This window comes from Callithrix jacchus, chromosome 5 (genome assembly GCF_049354715.1).
Source record: "Callithrix jacchus isolate 240 chromosome 5, calJac240_pri, whole genome shotgun sequence".
Taxonomy (NCBI): domain Eukaryota; kingdom Metazoa; phylum Chordata; class Mammalia; order Primates; family Cebidae; genus Callithrix; species Callithrix jacchus.
This window is the reverse complement of record NC_133506.1, coordinates 88,457,112-88,475,668: the sequence shown is the minus strand read 5'-3', so window position 1 is coordinate 88,475,668 and position 18,557 is coordinate 88,457,112. Positions and strand designations below refer to the sequence as shown.

The window sequence follows — 18,557 nt, the reverse complement described above, 5'->3', positions numbered from 1 at the left end:
CTCCCAATTAGCAAGACACAGTGTCATCCTCAGTGGAAAGAAATGTTGCAAATGGTGAGGATGTCTAAATAAGACATAACTTATTAACAGGCATATTGCTTATAGTATGTTAATCTCAATAATCCTAACAAAGCATGTTGTAAACATTAAGTAAGGTAATCAAACAAAGGTTCTTAAGAGATAACTGCAACCCTTTCTACATTACTACTTTCAGTACTTCCAAGTACTAATGCAGAAAGAAGTTCAAGAACTCTTCTGTGGGTGGCTATATTAGATACTGCTACCACACCAGGTCCTTTTCATTTGGTTTGACTGGTATTTTTACACCTTGCTAAGTCTACTTTTTCTCTTCCTATTTACTTACCTTATCTCAAAATATCATTTGAGGATGACATTAATATGACATTATTTGTCATGCACTTTACAATGAAAGAAATCTGATACCAGGTTATGGTATGAAAAAACTATCTTTGGCAATTACATTGGTTTTGAACCTTTCTTATTTGTTGATCTTGAGTAAAATTTTACACATTATGAAAAGGGCTAGTAGATGAATCAGTGGAGGATTCTCAAGTAACAGACAGGGACCTAATTGTGAATCCATCCATCTTAAGTCTTAGAATAACAATGGCTGCCTCTGTCTCCTCTTCCTTAAAGTCTTCCAGGATTCCTGGTGGAAGAAAGTAGAAACAGTAGGGGCACCTCCTTTCTAGTTTCTAGATTATAGACTTCCCTGTCAGTACCTTCTTCCCAAATTCATTTTCATTTCCTATTTTAAAATAAATTAAAAATAGTTCCTTCTGAAAACAAAAAAGAGTGGGGCTAGGCGCAGTGGCTCATGTTTGAAATCCCAGCACTTTGGGACGACAAGGCAGCCAAGGCAGGTTGATTGCTTGAGCTTTGGAGTTCAAGACCAGCCTGGGCAACATGGTGAAACCCCAACTCTACAAAAACTACAAAAATTAGCCAGGTGTGGTGGCATGTGCCTGTGGTCCCGGCTACTTAGGAGGCTGAGTGAGGTGGGAGAATTGCTTGAACCCAGGAGGCTGAGGTGGCAGTCAGCTGTGATTGTGTCACTGCACTCCAGTCTGGGTGACAGAGCAAGATCCTATCTCAAAAATTAAAAGCTATATAAATATATATATTTTAAAAGGTTGGAATATCTGAAATATATTTTGAAGTTGCTCTGTAGGATCAGATAAACATCTTCTCACTTGTAGGAATTTGTTAGGTTGGCGCAAAAGTAATTGCGGTTTTTTCCCGTTGTGGCACCATTAAAAGTAAGGGCAAAAACCAAAATTACTTTTGTACCACCATAATAGTGTATTCAAATACTATTGAAATATGATCAAAAAAATTCCTCCCTCCAAACCATTTCCTTTAAAACATACTTGAAATGTCAACAGGTCACAACTTTTCATTTTTTCCTACTTACTGCACATTGATTCTGTATTCTTCCCTAAATACTACCATTTTCTTCCCTTTTTGTTTCATTTCTATTTCTGATTTGCAAGTAACTGTTATGATAAAACCTCTCTGCCTGCAAAATGAAGACTTAACCAGCAGAATAAAGTCTGGTCAATGGAATAAAGATAGCCTTTCTCCCCCCAGTTACAATGAACAATATGGCCATTTGAAAATTACTAAAAGGGAAGGTTTTTTATGGAAATAGTGGTAGCTTAAGAGAGATAAATCCGTGCATAATCATCAGGGTTACTGAGTTCTTAATTTTTAAGAACAGAGAAACTGATTTTTAAAAAAATTTAAGACATATTTAAGACATAAAATATGTCAAATAAAGAAATTATTTTACATATTTTAAAGGCTGTCTGGTCTTTGGAGGCAATGTACATTTTAGAATGAGTTTCATCCATATTGTATGTATCAAGTCTTTTAGGGTTTTTTTTGGGAGGGGATTATGGTTTTCCATGTTCATGGTTTTTGTGATGATATCAATACTCCCCAAATCAATCTACCAATTTAATGCAATCCTTATCAAAATTCCAGTTGCTTGCTTACTTGTTACCTTTCCTTCTTCCCTTAATCTTACAGAAATTGACCAGCTGACCATAAAAATTATATGGAAATACAAGGGGCCCAGAATTAATAAAACAATCTTTAAAAAAAGAGTTGGAAGACTCACATTTCCTATTTTCAAAATTTGTATAATGCAACAGTAATCAAGGCAGTAAGGTACTGGTAACCGACTAGACCAATGAAATAAACAGTCCAGAAATATACTCTTAGAATATGGTCAGTTCGTTTTATTTTTTGGGGGGGTACAGGGTCTCGCTCTGTTGCCTGGGCTGCAAACCTGGGAGGTGGAGGTTGCAGTGATTCGAGATCGTGCCATTGCACTCCAGCCTGAGTGACAGAGCGAGACTCAGTCTTAAAATAATAATAACAATAATAATAATACATACTAAATGATTTCATTTATATAATGTTCAGAAACTGGTAAAACAAATAATCGATGATGACACTCAGAACAGTCGGTATATGTTTGTAGGGGAAGGATAATGATGCAGAGGAAGCATGAAGGAAGCTTCTGAACTGCTGAAAACATTCAATATCTTGATTTGAGATGTGTTCACTTTATAAATTTTCATAGCAAGACATAATTTTTATTTGGATTCCTTTCTGTATTTATTTATATTTTAATTTTTGCAAAATTATGGAAAATGTATTAAGGACTTAGGACATTGACCTTAAGAATGAAACAATATTCTCAACAATACTTGCTTATGCTTTTTTACTCTAAGAAACAAGTCTTAAAATTATGAAAAAAAATAACACACATATATATATATATATATATATATATATTTTTTTTTTTTTTTTTTTTTTTGAGACGGAGTTTCGCTCTTGTTACCCAGGCTGGAGTGCAATGGCGCGATCTCGGCTCACAGCAACCTCCGCCTCCTGGGTTCTGGCAATTCTCCTGCCTCAGCCTCCTAGCACTATATATTTAAGCTATTTATTTAAATACTATTTAAGTTGCTCAGATCAGGGATACTAATTAAATATCAGGAAACTTACTACTCTAAATGATTAGATGTTTTGATTTAAAGCTCCTGTCTTAATAAAAGACAATTTTAGAAATCAAGAGATTTCAAGGAAATTATATATGAAATATGTTACGGTTTAAATAGATCCTCAACTAGCAAAAACTTTTATGTATTTCTTCCCACTTAGGAAAGAATGCACCAAACACATTTGCTTTTTTTTTTTTTTTCTGAGATGGAGTCTTGCTTTACTGCCCAGGCTGGAGTACATGGTGCGACGTCGACTCACTGCAACCTCCGCATCCAGGGTTCAAGCAATTCTCCTGTCAGCTTCTGGAGTAGCTGTGATTATAGGTGTGCACTACCATGCCTGGCTAATTTTTGTACTTTTAGTAGAGATGGGGTTTCACCATGCTGGCCAGGCTGGTCTCGAACTCCTGAAATCATGATCTGCTCACCTTGGCCTCCTACACTGCTGGGATTACAGGCGTGAGCCACCGAGCCCGGCCAGCATTTCTTTTTAAAAAAAAAAACAAATGACAAAGACCCAGTTTACCAGATTTACTTAAATTTTTAAAAACCTTTTATATATTTAGGGAGCACAAGTGCAGATTTCTCACATGCATATATGTCACAGAGCTGGAGTCTGGGCTGTTAGTGGACCCTTGAATATTGAGTGTGCAATATATTCAGTAGGTAAATGTTCGACCCTCTCAAATTTTACTTTGAAAATTTCAGCTTAACATTAAACAATTGTCAAAACTAAGTTGCTAGCATTCACCCACAACTAGAAAACATCCTTAATTTATATTAAACCAGGTATGTATTACCACGGATGCATTAATATCTTATACTACTAAATACAGAAAAAAATAGAGTCAAGGTTCAATTAAGAGTATATTTAATAATGAAAGCAAATGTGCATACACAGATTTACAATTTTAAAGTTTAAGAAAAAGGTCCTATTATGTGGTGTCAACAATAAATTCAAAAGTTTAAGACAAAATAGGGACTCCAGTGAGCTGTTTATAAATACTCTAGATAAGGTACAATTATAACGAAAGTCGAGTTCATCTGAAATCTTCAAAGAAATGTTCTTTAATCCTCCATGGTCCTTGTTAAACATTTCTGTTCAAATGTGTGTGCTGAATTACTTGTTATGCAAGGGTAGCAGCTTCTCCTCATAATTTATTGTTAAGGACTTTGACTCTTTCTTGACCCTTCTCAATAATTCTCTTTGTAGTGATTTTCTGCCATCAACTATTTTAGGTAGAAGTTGATACAAATTTGAAGTTGTCCATGGCACTACCACCAAATGATGTGGAAGGAAATGAAGTGAGGCCTCCATGACCTCATGACTGAATGAAGCAAATCTTGTATCAAAAGAAGAAAATCCACTTCCAAAAGATGGAAATCCACTCGAGGTGGAGAAAAACGACTGTTCCTCAGCTTCTGCTTCTTCAGGAACCCCTTTGATTCCTGAAAAATGTCCTCAAATGAATTTTCATAGAAGTTGAATAAAAATGGGTTCCTTCTACCAACAAAGTCCCTGAAGACATCATCTGGGTTACAAGAATGTGAAACCAAACTAAAACGGACTGTCAAAATAACTTCCAACTCCTCCACCATTCAATTTCTTTGCCATATTTGTCATAGATGTCCCATTTTTTAGCATCTGATAATATCTCATCTGCTTCAGCTACTTGTCTGAATTTTCTGTTTCATCTCTATTCTCAGGATTTTTATCTGGGTGCCACCTAGGTACCAGTTCCTAACATGCCTCTTTAATAACTTTGGGCGAGGCAAGTCTATATGCCTAGAACTTCATAGTATTCAACCAAGTTTCAACAGATTGTAGGAACAGGCTGGAGGATACGAGCTGTGGTGTTGGGAAGCAGGGGAGGCAGGGCATGGCTCTGACACAGCAGTGCTGGTGGCAGTGGTGGCACCTCATGCTTTCCTCTGAAAACCATTGTTTTTAATTTGTTATTTAGGGATTCTGTGGAAATGACAGCCAGAACACAAGTTCTCAACTTCTCTTCCTCCTACTACCTACCTCACTGAAGGGATACAACTGTCAAAATAAGGACACCAGGCAAGTACATTGGAAGCTGAAGGTAGATGAGAACAGGACTGGCACTTCATTTTCTGTAATGCACCGTCTAACCAGGGAAGAGTGAGGACCCAAGAGCAAGGAAAACATAGATTTCTCCAGCTTTCCTGGTTAACAGATGCTGGTGAGTCGACTTGGAGAGGGGCTGTACCTGCTAAATGTGGTCGTTGGAGGTTCAACCCTTCCTAGAGGCAATATTATTACCAGATAAGGCAAAATTTAAGGTGGTATGAGGTGTCAAGTGAAATTTCTGTTTTCTTGGAATTGGCAAGTAGGGCCCACAGGGTAATGAACAAAAGGCCTTGAAGACTCTACATTTTTAATACAGACCTCTGGGGCTACCTTTCTTCCTGCTGGCTTGTTGAGATGTTCCATTTCAGTAGAATGGCAATACAATTTTCTCCCTTCCTCATTTGGTTCATGGTTTTCAACATGCCCAGAAAGAAGTTCATGCCTGTGCCTATAGGCCTCGAAGTTGAGATTGTAGACAGTAGTCTATACCATTCAAGTTCAGCTAGCTTCCACTAGGCCAGCTGAACCTACAGTGAGCTACTTTAGAGTGAGGACCAACAGCGAGAGGACAGAAGCCCCACCAACATCAACCCTCAGTAAATTCAGGTTATTAACAGATGACCATTAAAGACATGTACCACTAACAAACCATGGGCACTTATATAAAGAGTGTCTTTATTTATTTTCCCTCCTCTCTACTGAGAAGAGTAAACATTTGCAGTTTACCCATCTGACAAAAGGCTGATATCCAGAATTTACAAAGAACTCAAACAGATTTACAGGAAAAAAACAAACAAGCCCATTCAAAAATGGGCAAAGGATATGAACAGACACTTTATAAAAGAAGACATATATGAGGCCAACAATCATATGAAAAAATGCTCATCATCACTGGTCATCAAAGAGATGCAAATCAAAACCACATTGAGATACCATCTCACACCAGTTAGAATGGCGATCATTAAAAAATCTGGAGACAACAGATGCTGGAGAGGATGTGGAGAAAAAGGAACACTTTTACACTGTTGGTGGGAGTGTAAATTAGTTCAACCATTGTGGAAGACAGTGTGGCGATTCCTCAAGGCCTTAGAAATAGAAATTCCATTTGACCCAGCAATCCCATTACTGGGTATATATCCAAAGGACTATAAATCGTTCTACTGTAAGGACACATGCACACGAATGTTCATTGCAGCACTGTTTACAATAGCAAAGACCTGGAATCAACCCAAATGCCCACTGATGATAGACTGGATTGGGAAAATGTGGCACATATACACCATGGAATATTATGTAGCAATTAGAAATGATGAGTTCGTGTTGTTTGTAGGGACTTGGATGAATCTGGAGAACATCATTCGCAGCAAACTGACACAAGAACAGAAAATGAAATACTGCATATTCTCACTTATAGGCGGGTGATGAAAAATGAGAACACATAGACACAGGGAGGGGAGTACTAAACACTGGGGTATATTGGGGGGAAAAGGGGAGGGCCAGCCGGGGGCGGGGAGCTGGGGAGGGATAGCGTGGGGAGAAATGCCAAATGTGGGTGAAGGGGAGAAAGGAAGCAAAACACACTGCCATGTGTGTACCTATGCAACTGTCTTGCATGTTCTGCACATGTACCCCAAACCTAAAATGCAATAAAAAGTTAAAAAAAAAAAAAGAGTAAACAGAAAGAAGAGGCAGCTCTGTGACAGTGTAAATTTAGTAGGAACACACATGTCCCTCTAATTCAGAACTAAATGAAATCACTATGCCTACTCTTTTCTTTTTTTTTGAGACAAGTCTCAGTCTGTTGCCCAGGCTGGAGTGCAGTGGCACATCATGGCTCACTGCAACCTCTGCCTCACAGGTTCAAGCGACCCTCCTGCCTCAGTCTCCCTAGTAGCTGGGACTACAGGCACCTGCCACCATGGCTGGCTAATTTTTGTATATTTAGTAGAGATGGGGTTTCACCCTGTTGACCAGGCTGGTCTCGAACTCCTGATCTCAGGTGATTCACCCGCTTCAGCCTCCCAAAGTGCTGAGATTAAAGGTGTGAGCCACTGTGCCAGGCCCTTGCCTCCTTTTTTCTACTACTATATTCTCAGTCCCTAACACATAGCAGGCATTCAAGAAATATTTCCTGAAAGCATGAAGTAAGTACTTTTTAGATAAGGACACAACCAGATTTGAATATAAAAAAGGTTCTTCTGGTAGTAATGAGGGTAATGAATTGGAGAAGGATGAGGCAAAAAGACTAGAAATTTTCTCAGCTTCCTGATAACAGAAACATATAAACCTGCCTATACAACATTCCTCCTTTTAAATAGCAATACTGTTCAAATAGTGATACTTCCCCTGAACCCATAAACTCTATCGTCCTTCCCTCCTTTTAAGAGCAATATTGTCCCTTTTCCTATCTAAAATGAATCTTTCCAATTACATTCTGGATCTTACTGCAGCCTGCCTTCAGGGAAACTTGATACAGAAGATTATTCATTCTCCAATCCATACTCATGCTTTCAGATGAGGTATTCCCATTGGGTGTTAAACATATTCAGTACTCTTTCAACAAATCACAAACAACTTTACTTGACTACTCTTCTCCTATCAGTGGAGCAATGCCATTAAGGATACAGGGAAGCCAATACTTTTGTTTCTTGGGTTTATTTGTAAAAAGGGTCTCACTTTGTCACCCAGGCTGGAGTTCAGTGGCATGATCAGCCTCAAACTCCCAGGTAGGCCCAAGCAATCCTCCCACTTCAGCCTCTTGAGTAGCTGGTACCACAGGTGTGTGCCACCAAATCCAGCTTTTTTTTAATTTTTATTTTTTAAAGAGATGGAGTCTCCCTATGTTGCCCAGGCTGGTCTTGAATTCCCAAGCTCAAGTGACCCTCTCCCACTGACCTCCCAAAGTGCTGAGATTACAGGTCTGAGCCACCACGCCCAGCCTACAAGAAAAAGTTTGTAAATTAAAGGAAGTGCTAGGAAGAGCACAGAGGCGAAACAGCTACACTTATTTTGGGAGAGTGGTGGGAGGAAAGAAAAGGAAGAGGATTCTTAGAGGAGGGTATACTTGAAATTAATGGGTGAGTGACATTCAATAGTAGAGTTAGATAAAAAGAGCAGAGGGAAAAATTTATAGGCTCAAATTGTTTGACTTACCAATTCAACATAAATGACAGGACTCAATCACAACTGATTAAATGCAGCATATTATTTTAAAACAGGGCTTGAAGTTTATTTCTGGAAAAATGTTGATAGCAGTAGTAGTGGTAGCAATGATGATTATAACAATAACTTATTGAGACATTACTGTACTTTTCTAAATGCAATATAAGTATTTAATCTTCACAACATTCCTTATCTTACAAATAGTGAAAGTGAGGCACACGAAGACTAAGTTCTTGCTTGTCTATGGTTATAGAGGTAGTTAAATAACAGAGTCAAAATTTAAGTCCAGGCAATCTGGTTTCTGACCCCATGTTCCTAACCATTTCATCATCCGGCCAAGAAAACTGTGATTATTAAGTACAAATTGTCTAAACAGATACTTAATGTATTTTTTATCGTTAACAGCATCTAGCAGAATTATCTGATGATACAATGGGCACAGTCCCTTGTTCTTGAGTTTATAATCTCACAGGGGAAATAAAAAAATGAAGTTTAATTAAATCACAGTAAATAAAAACTCTGTGATAAAAATAATACAGGCCCCCAAGAAAAAAGACGCTGTAAAAAAGAAGGTACTGAATATCTCAAAATGTATTTTTGTCATTATTTCTTGATGATGCCAATTCTCCAGTCAGAGATGGTTTACACCTTAGAACATTTGCAAAAAGAATCTTCTACTTAAGGTAGCCAATATGCACAGGGATTAAACAATGATCAAAACTGTGTCAAGAAATGTCTAATAGCTAATGTATCCAAATTCCTAATCTGTATTCCTAATATGGCAAGCTGCACATAAATAATATACAAACACTGTATCTCTAGTTCCACAGACTCTGTTAATTCTCAGCATTCTTTTAGCATTTTCACATTGGGTTGTTTACATTTTCTTTTATGATTTGTTGATTACAAACTGCTTATTCTCATCTATTTCAAGACTCAGAAATTTATGCCATATTTAATCAAATAAAGAAACTCATGATTTCTCTTTAACAGAGTTATAAAAACAATGATTAGCTTGACCCAATTGCCAAAGCAAACCTGGCTATATTTCCATTTCTTAGTTCTTGAATGATTACCTGAATTTTTCATTTTTCTAAGGAATGTAAGAAATTGAGTGGCTGCTAAAAGCAGAGGCTGCAATTTGTCAGAATAAATGTTGAAAAAGGCACGGAAGCTCTTCCACATCCTTCTAAAACCAAGCTCCTGGCTGTGAGAATCAATGCCCAGCAATTTTCAAGAATCAAAGCAACCATCTCTAGCTTATGTGCACTAACAGGGCAGTTGGTTTTAAGGCACTGCTCCACACTTCTTAGTGCCCTTGAGCATAATAGAAGAGGGAAGAAATACAAGAAACAAGAGTTGCAAAATAGTGACAACTGCTGAAACTGGAGGGACACAGAAGTACTTTGGGTTTAGTACTTCCCACGATAAAATTTTTTGGGGTTTGTCCAAGTGATTTTATTTGGACAATGGGATGTTACAAGCTGAGGCCTGAAATGTGACTGTACAGTTTAACTTGTGTTCTTGTGCTCTGGTGATACACCAGGAGAAGCTCCGGGCTAATATCCCTTCAGCCTAGATCCAGAATGATCACAGATGATGAGGTCAACTTGAACGCTAGAGCCATCCAGCCAACCTACTGCCCAAATCAGAGTCATTTCGACAAGCATCTGCAAACCCATGAGTTTTCAAAAGTGCTTATTTTTGGTTGCTGTAAGTTTTGGCGTGGTTTTTCATGCACCATTAATGTAGGCATTTAATTTTTAGGTATTTGACTCAATTACAACCATAACTTAATTAGCAGACTATAATGAAATTCTAGTGATTTTTCTTATCACACATTTTCTGTTCAATCTAACCATTCTCTTACTTTCCTACTTACTCACTACCATCTAGTTGCTATCTTATTCTAGATTCAATTCCATTTCCTATTCATCTATTGATTTTCTTTCTAAAAAATAACTTGCAAATAATAAGCTATATCTATATAACATATACAATTCAGACTTTTTTTTTTTTGAGACAGAGTCTTGTTCTGTTGCCCAGGCTGGAGTGCAGTGGTGCGATCTCGTCTCACTGCAACCTCTAACTCCCACATTTAAGCAATTCTCCGCCTAAGGCTCCTAAGTGGCTGGGATTACAGGTACGTGCCACCATATCCGGCTAATGTTTTCTATTTTTAGTAGAGACAGCGTTTCACCATGTTGGCTAGGCTGGTCTCGAACTCCTGACCTCAAGTGATCCACCTGTCTTGGTCTCCTACAGTGCTGGGATTACAGGCATGGGCCACTGTGCCTGCCCTCAATTCAATAAATTCTGATAACTATATACACCTGGCCAAACTACCAAAATCAAAATACTAGACATTTTCATTACTCTCTGGAGGTTTGCTTGTGTCTCTCTGCAGACAAACTCACTCACAATTCTAGCCCAGGCAACCACTGATCTTATTTCTGTTATTTTAGTTTTTATTTTCTATAACCTTACATAAGCTTATATAATTAATTAAATAGATTATATAAGGAATTAAACAGTATGTATTCTTTTTAGTCGGGTTTCTTTCACTCAGCCTAATGTTTTGGAGATCCAGTCATGTTGTTGAGTATGTTAATAGTTTGCTCCTTTTCACAGCTCAGCAGTATTCCTTTGTATGGATACCATATTTTGTTATTTCCCTGCTGATAAACATTGAATTCTTTCCAGTTTTTGGCTATTATGTACAAAGGTGCTATAAGCGTCCATGTAAAGTCTTTAAGTGGACAGAGATTTTAATTTATCTTTGGAAAATACATAGGTATGTAATGGCTGAGTTACTAAGTTTAAAATTTTAAATTCCTAAGAAATGGCCAGTTTCCAAAGTGACTGGTAACTGTATGCTCTCCCAGGCTGTGCACGAGAGTTCTTTTTGCTACATTTTCTTGCCAACACTTGGTAATGAGAGCCTTTTAGATTTTGGTTATACTAATAAATACACAGGTATCTCACTCTGATCTTATTTTGCAGTTCTTCTGATAATGGTGTTGAACATCTTTTCATGTGTTTATTGACCATTTTCACTTCTTTTGTGAACATCTGTTCAAATATTTCCTCCATTTTAAAACTTCAGCTGTCAAAATAAAATGGTCGTTGTTTCAAGCCAAAAAATAAATAAATAAATAAATAAATTCAGTTGTCTTCGTGTTAATTAGCAGTAAGCGTTTATTTAAGATCAAGGGTGTCAGATATGTGTAAGTTGATATCTTCTCCTACAGCTCCACTTCCATTTTCTAAACACCATATTTTGAAGTACAGAACTTTTAAATTTAGATGAAATCCAATTTTGTACATTTTTCTTTCATGACTCACACTTCTCATGTCCTATCCAAGAAATCTTTGCTTACCCCAAGGTCTAAATCTTATTTATTTTGTCGAGACAGGGTCTCACTCTGTTGCCCAGGCAAGAGTGCAGCAGCACCATCATAGCTCACTGCAGCCTCAGACTCCTGGGATCCAGCAATCCTCTTCCTTCAGCCTCTTAAATAGCTGAGACTACAGGCACACAGCACTGCACCTGGCTAATTTTAAAATTTTTTTGGAGAGACAGGAGTTTGCTAGGTTGCCAAGGCTGTCATGAACTCCTAGGCTTAAACAATCCTTATGCCTCAGCTAAATCTTGACTGTTATATATGGTATGAAATAAGGGTCAATGTTCATTTGATTGAATTTTTCTAACAACTTTATTTCTTCTTAAAAACAATTTAAGTCCTTTAACTTTTTCTTTTGTAAAATTGCTTTTGACTTTGTTATTCTTTTGAAAAACTGTTTTGGATATTCTAGGTCATTTGCATTTTTGTATTAGTTTGAAAATGTCTACAAACATTTTTTTCTTTGGATTATGTTTACTCAATTTGGGGAAATTGCTCTTTTACCAATATTGGATCTCATAATCCAGAAACATGAGAAATCTGTTGGATTGTCTTTAATTGGTCTTAACGATATTTATTTATAGTTTTTAGTGTACAAGTCTTGCTCAAATTTTGTTAAATTTATCCCTAAAAATTTTATGATATTGGATGCTGTTGTAAATTAAATTGTTTTTGGATTTAATTTTCTAATTGTTCTTTGCTAGAATATAGCAGTACCATTCATTTTTACATAGTGACTCACTGACCTTCTCTTCTGAAAACATTTATACATGTAATTACATTTATATAAATGTAATTATTATAGAAATGTATATTATAGGTATTTGTGCTTATATATTGCTTTGCTAATAAACAAACATATTCATATAATGTAAAGGTAGTTAGAGTAGGAGAGGGGAATCTCCATTCACTGTGGAATACTGACATATCAAGGCAGGTTATCAGGGGTTTTATTTACACCAAATTTGGGAGAAATAATGATGAGATGCTAAGGAATTAATTAGCTCTGGCATCAGGTTTCTTAAACCAGAAATGGAGATGGACAAAGATTATGTTCTAAATTCTTCAACCATGTCCCTAAATGTACACAGAAACTTTCTTTAATGTTTCTAGAAGCAATAATTTGAGGAGCAACCATTTGAAACTTTGTGTTTTCCAATTTAATTCCAGGAAACAGATTTCAAGTTTCTCCAGGTGGGGATAAAGGTAAGTGGAGTGGAGGCAGCACAAGGTTGCAAGAAAATGAGGGTAACAAAAGAGCTGTAAAACTAGGGGTACTACTGTAAAGAATTGAGAGTAAGCTAATTCTAGCTTAGAAATCTCAGAAAAGCTCTAATACTGACAGACTAGAAAAGGGCTTTACCTCACCCTACATATCTTTACTGCCACGAGATGACTAAGTCAAATCAATTAATGTGGAAAGTGATGCATCACCAAGACGTTAATAGATGGCAAAGTCGTGTCAAAATCCGCCTTTGTCACTGGCAGTGACAGCATGGCAGCTGTCATGAAGGTCATAAGGTATCAACAAGAGAGAATGGCACAAGTGGCTGTAGGGGAGGATGCTAAGATAAAAGTGTTATCAACCCAGGCCAGTAAAATAAATAACTTGTAGAGTAGAATTATAGCAGCTTACAATGTTCCAGGCGAAATACTGTTCTTGTCATTTTTACTACGATCAGTGCTATGCTATTGTTCTCATAAAGCATAAGGAAGCCAGTTACATCACTTAATTTTTTATATGCATAAGTGTGAGTATTATAAAAAATTTCTTTTGTGTGTATATAGATGTATGTTCAAGTATGAAAGTAATATATGTTCTTAGAATACTGTAATTACGTGAAAAAAGCATGAAGTGAAGACCATGCAAATGATAACAAGAAAAGCCTGTTTATTCAGAGCTTGCTATAGCAAGAGAGTCAGCCACCTTCACTGGTATTTGGCAGAGACCCAAAGGCAGGCACAGGAATGGGAAAGTTTTATGGTAGAAAAAAGGAAAAACTTCAGATATGCCCTAACTGGAAATACCTGGCTTGGAGAAGCTACAGGTAGGTTATCTAGAAACAGGGCATACTGCATGATTGATTAGGGGTGCATACTTGACTTTCTCCAGTTGGTCCTAAGTTGGAAGCAAGGGCAAAAATTAGAGAGGTCGTCAGTTAATAATGAAGCCCTGGCTATTTTGTCATAATTGTTACAAGGGTTACTGTTATCTTCTTGGACTGTCTGCTAGAGAGAGTAGTCTGACTTATAGCTAGCAGGTTGGCTTCTTGGGTTGGCTGCTGCAGACTGGAGTCCAGATTTCTATTTTTATATATGATTACTGTCTGTCTACACACTCAGAGGATATCCTATCTCTCAAAGGATAGTATTAAGATAAACTTCATGCATTTCTCCTTTTTCCTTGACTTTTGAGGATAAATGTGTTATATTTGGCCAAGAGATATTTTCCTGAAATTCTTTGTTTCAGAGACAGTTATGTTCTCTAATTACATTTATTCCCTTTCCCTCACAGCTGATTGACCTTAGGTGGTGGTTATGGCAGAATTCTGATCCAGTAAAGTTTTATGCACCTTCTTTCTGATATGCCATTTGAATTTACCTTGTATATGTAGCCTCCCTTCTATGGAAGAAGATAGCAGAAATTTAAAAGAATAAAAGATTAAAAACCATTGAAAGATATACCACTCCCTACCCTCCTAACTCCCAAGTTAGTGAAATTAGGTCATAAACACAGATTAAGAAGTCATAGTTGTAGCTGTTCAGGCTTATGAGTCTTTTTGTAGTAAATTAAGTCTAAAGAGAAATTCTTAGTAAAGAGAACATTTTATTTATATATATTTATAACATATTAAGTTTTTTCTTTTTTCCTTCCTCTGAGTTCTTGGGTTCATTTCACCCATTCCGCACACATTCAGTGAACACCTTCTATGCTTCAGTGACTACATCACTATGGATAGAGTAACAAGCATGGAGATGATGCATTAAATTGTTTAAATGGGTGATTTTCAAAATTTTAGTGTTTATTTTTTCTTGTTTGGATGTTTGAGAAGAAATGACTGAGAGACTGTGGTTATTAAAAGTTTTCATTAGAAAAATGCTGTGATGGCCGGGTGTGGTAGCTCATACCTGTAATCCCAGCACTTTGGGAGGCAAAGGCAGGAGGATCACCTGAGTTTAAGGAGTTCAAGACCAGCCTGGCTAACATGGTGAAATCACGTCTCTACTAAAAATACAAGAAAATTAGCCAGGCGTGGTGGTGGGCGCCTAAAATCCCAGCTACTACAGAGGCTGAGGCAGGAGAATCTCTTGAACGTGAAAGATGGAGGTTGCAGTGAGCCAAGAATGTATCATTGCACTCCAGCCTGAGTGACAAGAGTTAAATTCCATCTCAAATAGAAAAATGCTGTGATGATTCAGCTGTAGTTTAATTCTTTATTCTCTGTAGGGCAACCAGCATATCATCAGTGTCATTGTAAAAAATGTTACTTGGTTAGGGACCAGATAAAGCATTTATTGTACTGGATAATTCATTGTATAGGATAAATTTTAACCAAGAAAATAAAATATTGTTGCTCTAAGGTACCAGAAAATAACATCCATATTTTATGCCCTTCATTGTAATGAAAGTTTTACCTCTACACAAATTAATTCTAACTAATGTTCTTTCACTTTAAGACTTGTAAAAGAAATTATGTAAAACAAATAATACCTTTAGATTTTAAGGGCAGCCTCTGTTCCATGGTACCAAAGAGGATTTACAAGGATTAATAGAACAGTAAGTCTTTAATATGTATATATACTAGACATCTTGTGGTGTAATACAAAAATGTATTATGTGCCTTTTGATACTCAATGTTTTAATAAAACATTAATCATCAGATAACAGTCTTTTCATCAGATAACAACATTCCTTTTAAAATCAGTTTTCACCAGAGCCAAGAAATAGAAATCTAGACTGTATTAAGCTTGTGGTTCATAATCCTCTTCAAATACTTAAAGAAATTCTCCAATTGTTTTACGTAATAACTCATATTCCCTATTAATTTTTTTCTAGCAGCAATATAAACATCATCTTCACCTTTCAGAATTATAATTTAACTATAGATGGTTAATATAAAAGTAGAAAACAATAATGCTGAACCTACTTCAATGAGCTATGAAATACATCTGGGGCTGGGTGCGGTGGCTCATGCCTGTAATCCCAACACTTTAGGAGGCTTAGGTGGGTGGATCATGTGAGATCAGGAGTTCAAGACCAGCCTGGTAAACATGGTAAAACTCCATCTCTACTAAAAATACAAAAATTAGCCGGGTTTGGTGGCACGTACCAGTAATCCCAGCTACTCAGGAGGCTGAAGCAGGAAAACTGCTTGAACCCAGGAGGTGGAGGTTGCAGTGAGCCGAGATTGCACCACTGTACTCCAGCCTGGGCAAGGAAGTAACGCTCCGTCTCAAAAAAATAAAAATTAAAATTAAAAAAATTTAAAAAGAAAAAGAAAAGAAAAAATAAATACATTTATTTGTGGCTGGATGAAGTAGACTATATTCTCTATCCCACCCCATTCCCAATCTAATGCCAACAGACTGAGTAATAACAAATGGAGATCAGAAGCAGAAAGGCATATTTTTCAATTCAGTATCATGGGTAGTGCCATAACCACAATAGGCAAAACTTGTCAAAATTTTGACACAAAATTCTAATTCCTTTGAGATTTAGTACCAAGTCCAAATAAGACAGTTTGCTCAAAGAGATGGATCTTGTGGTTCAACTCTAGAAGCTTGCTTGAAAAGGGAACTTCTTTATATTACAAGTAATCAACTGGTTAATAATACCATTTTGATTTCATAATATAGAATTCTCCAGAATTTAATGGGGATTCTGTGTCCGAATAGGTGGCATTCTAAGACTCTTTTAGAATAGTCTACTCCTGTCTAGCTTCATTGTAAGCACACATTGAAAAAAATAAAGATGCTCCTTTTACATACTTTAGGACGTATTTGCAATTTAAAAATACAAATGCTAAGGCCGGGCACAGTGGCTCATGTCTATAATCCCAGCACTTTGGGAGGCCGAGGCAGGTGGATCACAAGGTCAACAGATCGAGACCATCCTGGTCAACATGGTAAAACCTCATCTCTACTAAAAATACAAAAATATTAGCTAGGCATGGTGGCACGCACCTGCAATCCCAGCTACTCTTGAGGCTGAGGAAGGAGAATTGCTTGAACTCAGGAGGCGGAGGTTGCGGTGAGCCAAGATCGCACCACTGCACTCCAGCCTGGGTAACAAGAGTGAAACTCCATCTTAAAAAACAAAAAATACAAATGCTAGAATTTTTCCCCCAAAGGAAATAATGGCGAGTAATTGAAGACCTTCCATCTGAGGATAACTAATAAAAACTAAACAAAATAAAATTTTTAAATTCTCTCTCTTTTTTTTTTTTTGAGATGGAGTCTTGCTCTGTCGCTGGTCAGGAATGCAGTGGTGGAATCTCAGCTCACTATAATATTCACTTGCCAGGTTCAAGCGATTCTCCTGCCTCAGCCTCCCAAGCAGGTGGGATTACAGGCATGCGCCACCATACTTAGCTAATTTTTGTATTTTTAGTAGAGAGGAGGTTTCACCATATTGGTCAGGATGGTCTCAATCTCCTGACCTCGTGATCCGCCTGCCTCAGCCTCCCAAAGTGCTGGGATTAGAGGCGTGAGCCACTGCCCCCAGCCATTTTAAAAATTCTTAAAGCATTAAAGAACTGACACAATGGTGGTGAATTACCAAGACAGTATCAGGGAGAAGACAGAATCCAGAATGGGGAGGTACTACTAGAGAGAGCCACGTCAACGCTGGAAAGCCTCCATTAACCAGGGAGAAATGACTGACCAGCTGGAGAGACAGAAAAAAATCATCATCCTAGCTTCAGATAATTTCTGCAAATATTTCCAAATACTGAATCCAGCAAACACAAATAATTAGGGGCATGAAAATACAAAAGAACGAACCTAAGTAATAGGCAACGGAAATTGTAAAGGTGAGGATTAGAGCACTAAAGCTAATCTTACAAGGTAATTCTTAGTACTATAAAAATAAGGTATAAAAGGGTTAGAGTCTATGGGAGGATGAGTGGCGGAGACGGAGGAAAGGGGAGAGCAAAGGAAGAGTTATAGGAACAGCAGTCATTTGATAAGTGTTTTCCCAACACCACTACAGGTAATTGGTTGAGGAAACTCCCTTCTTTCCTTTTCAAAGTAACTTCACATTTAAATTCTTCAGTCATGTATAATGATTCCTCCAGGTATAGCTAAACCATAATAGCTAAGAACAAACAATATTCCAAACAGTAGCATATATGTCTAAGCTAATAAATGATCTAAAACAAGAGCTCTTGATCTGAGACTCTCTGATAAATGCTATTTGGGAAGTCTGCAAATCCTCTGAAACTGTATGTTTTAACAGTGAGTGAGTAAGGGATATTTTCATTCTTCCATTCTCCAATCCTTCCTTGCCACCTTCTTAAAAAAGTAAGAACTCCCATTAAGCCATGGCAAAGGTTACAAGTATATGTTGAATTGGAGAGTATAAATACAGCCTGAAGGCATTCTAATTTTTAAATATGTGCTGGCTTACCAGTTTTTTGATATATTCTCTACAATTAATTTGTTTTAAAATTAAATATAAGTTGGAGGTTAAGATGGTGGTCTGAGATGTTTTTCATAGTTTCATACCTCTCACTGTGGAGGGTCCAGAGGACAGAAAAGTAGGAAGAATGGTCCCTTGCAAGTAGGTGGAAAAACTAGATCCATATTGAGCTATCAATGACACAAATCATTATTAACATGCAACTGAAGAAAAAGAATGCC

At 37.2% G+C, this 18,557-nt stretch overlaps 1 protein-coding gene and 1 pseudogene across 12 annotated transcripts in view; both read right to left on the bottom strand.

The window, feature by feature from the left end:
* The window catches only part of TANC2 (tetratricopeptide repeat, ankyrin repeat and coiled-coil containing 2), a 440,895-nt gene that overhangs the window by 230,860 nt on the left and 191,478 nt on the right, over nucleotides 1-18,557 (bottom strand). The gene's annotated exons all lie outside the window — the stretch shown is intronic.
* On the bottom strand, nucleotides 4,047-4,849 carry LOC108591540 (dnaJ homolog subfamily B member 6 pseudogene; annotated as a pseudogene).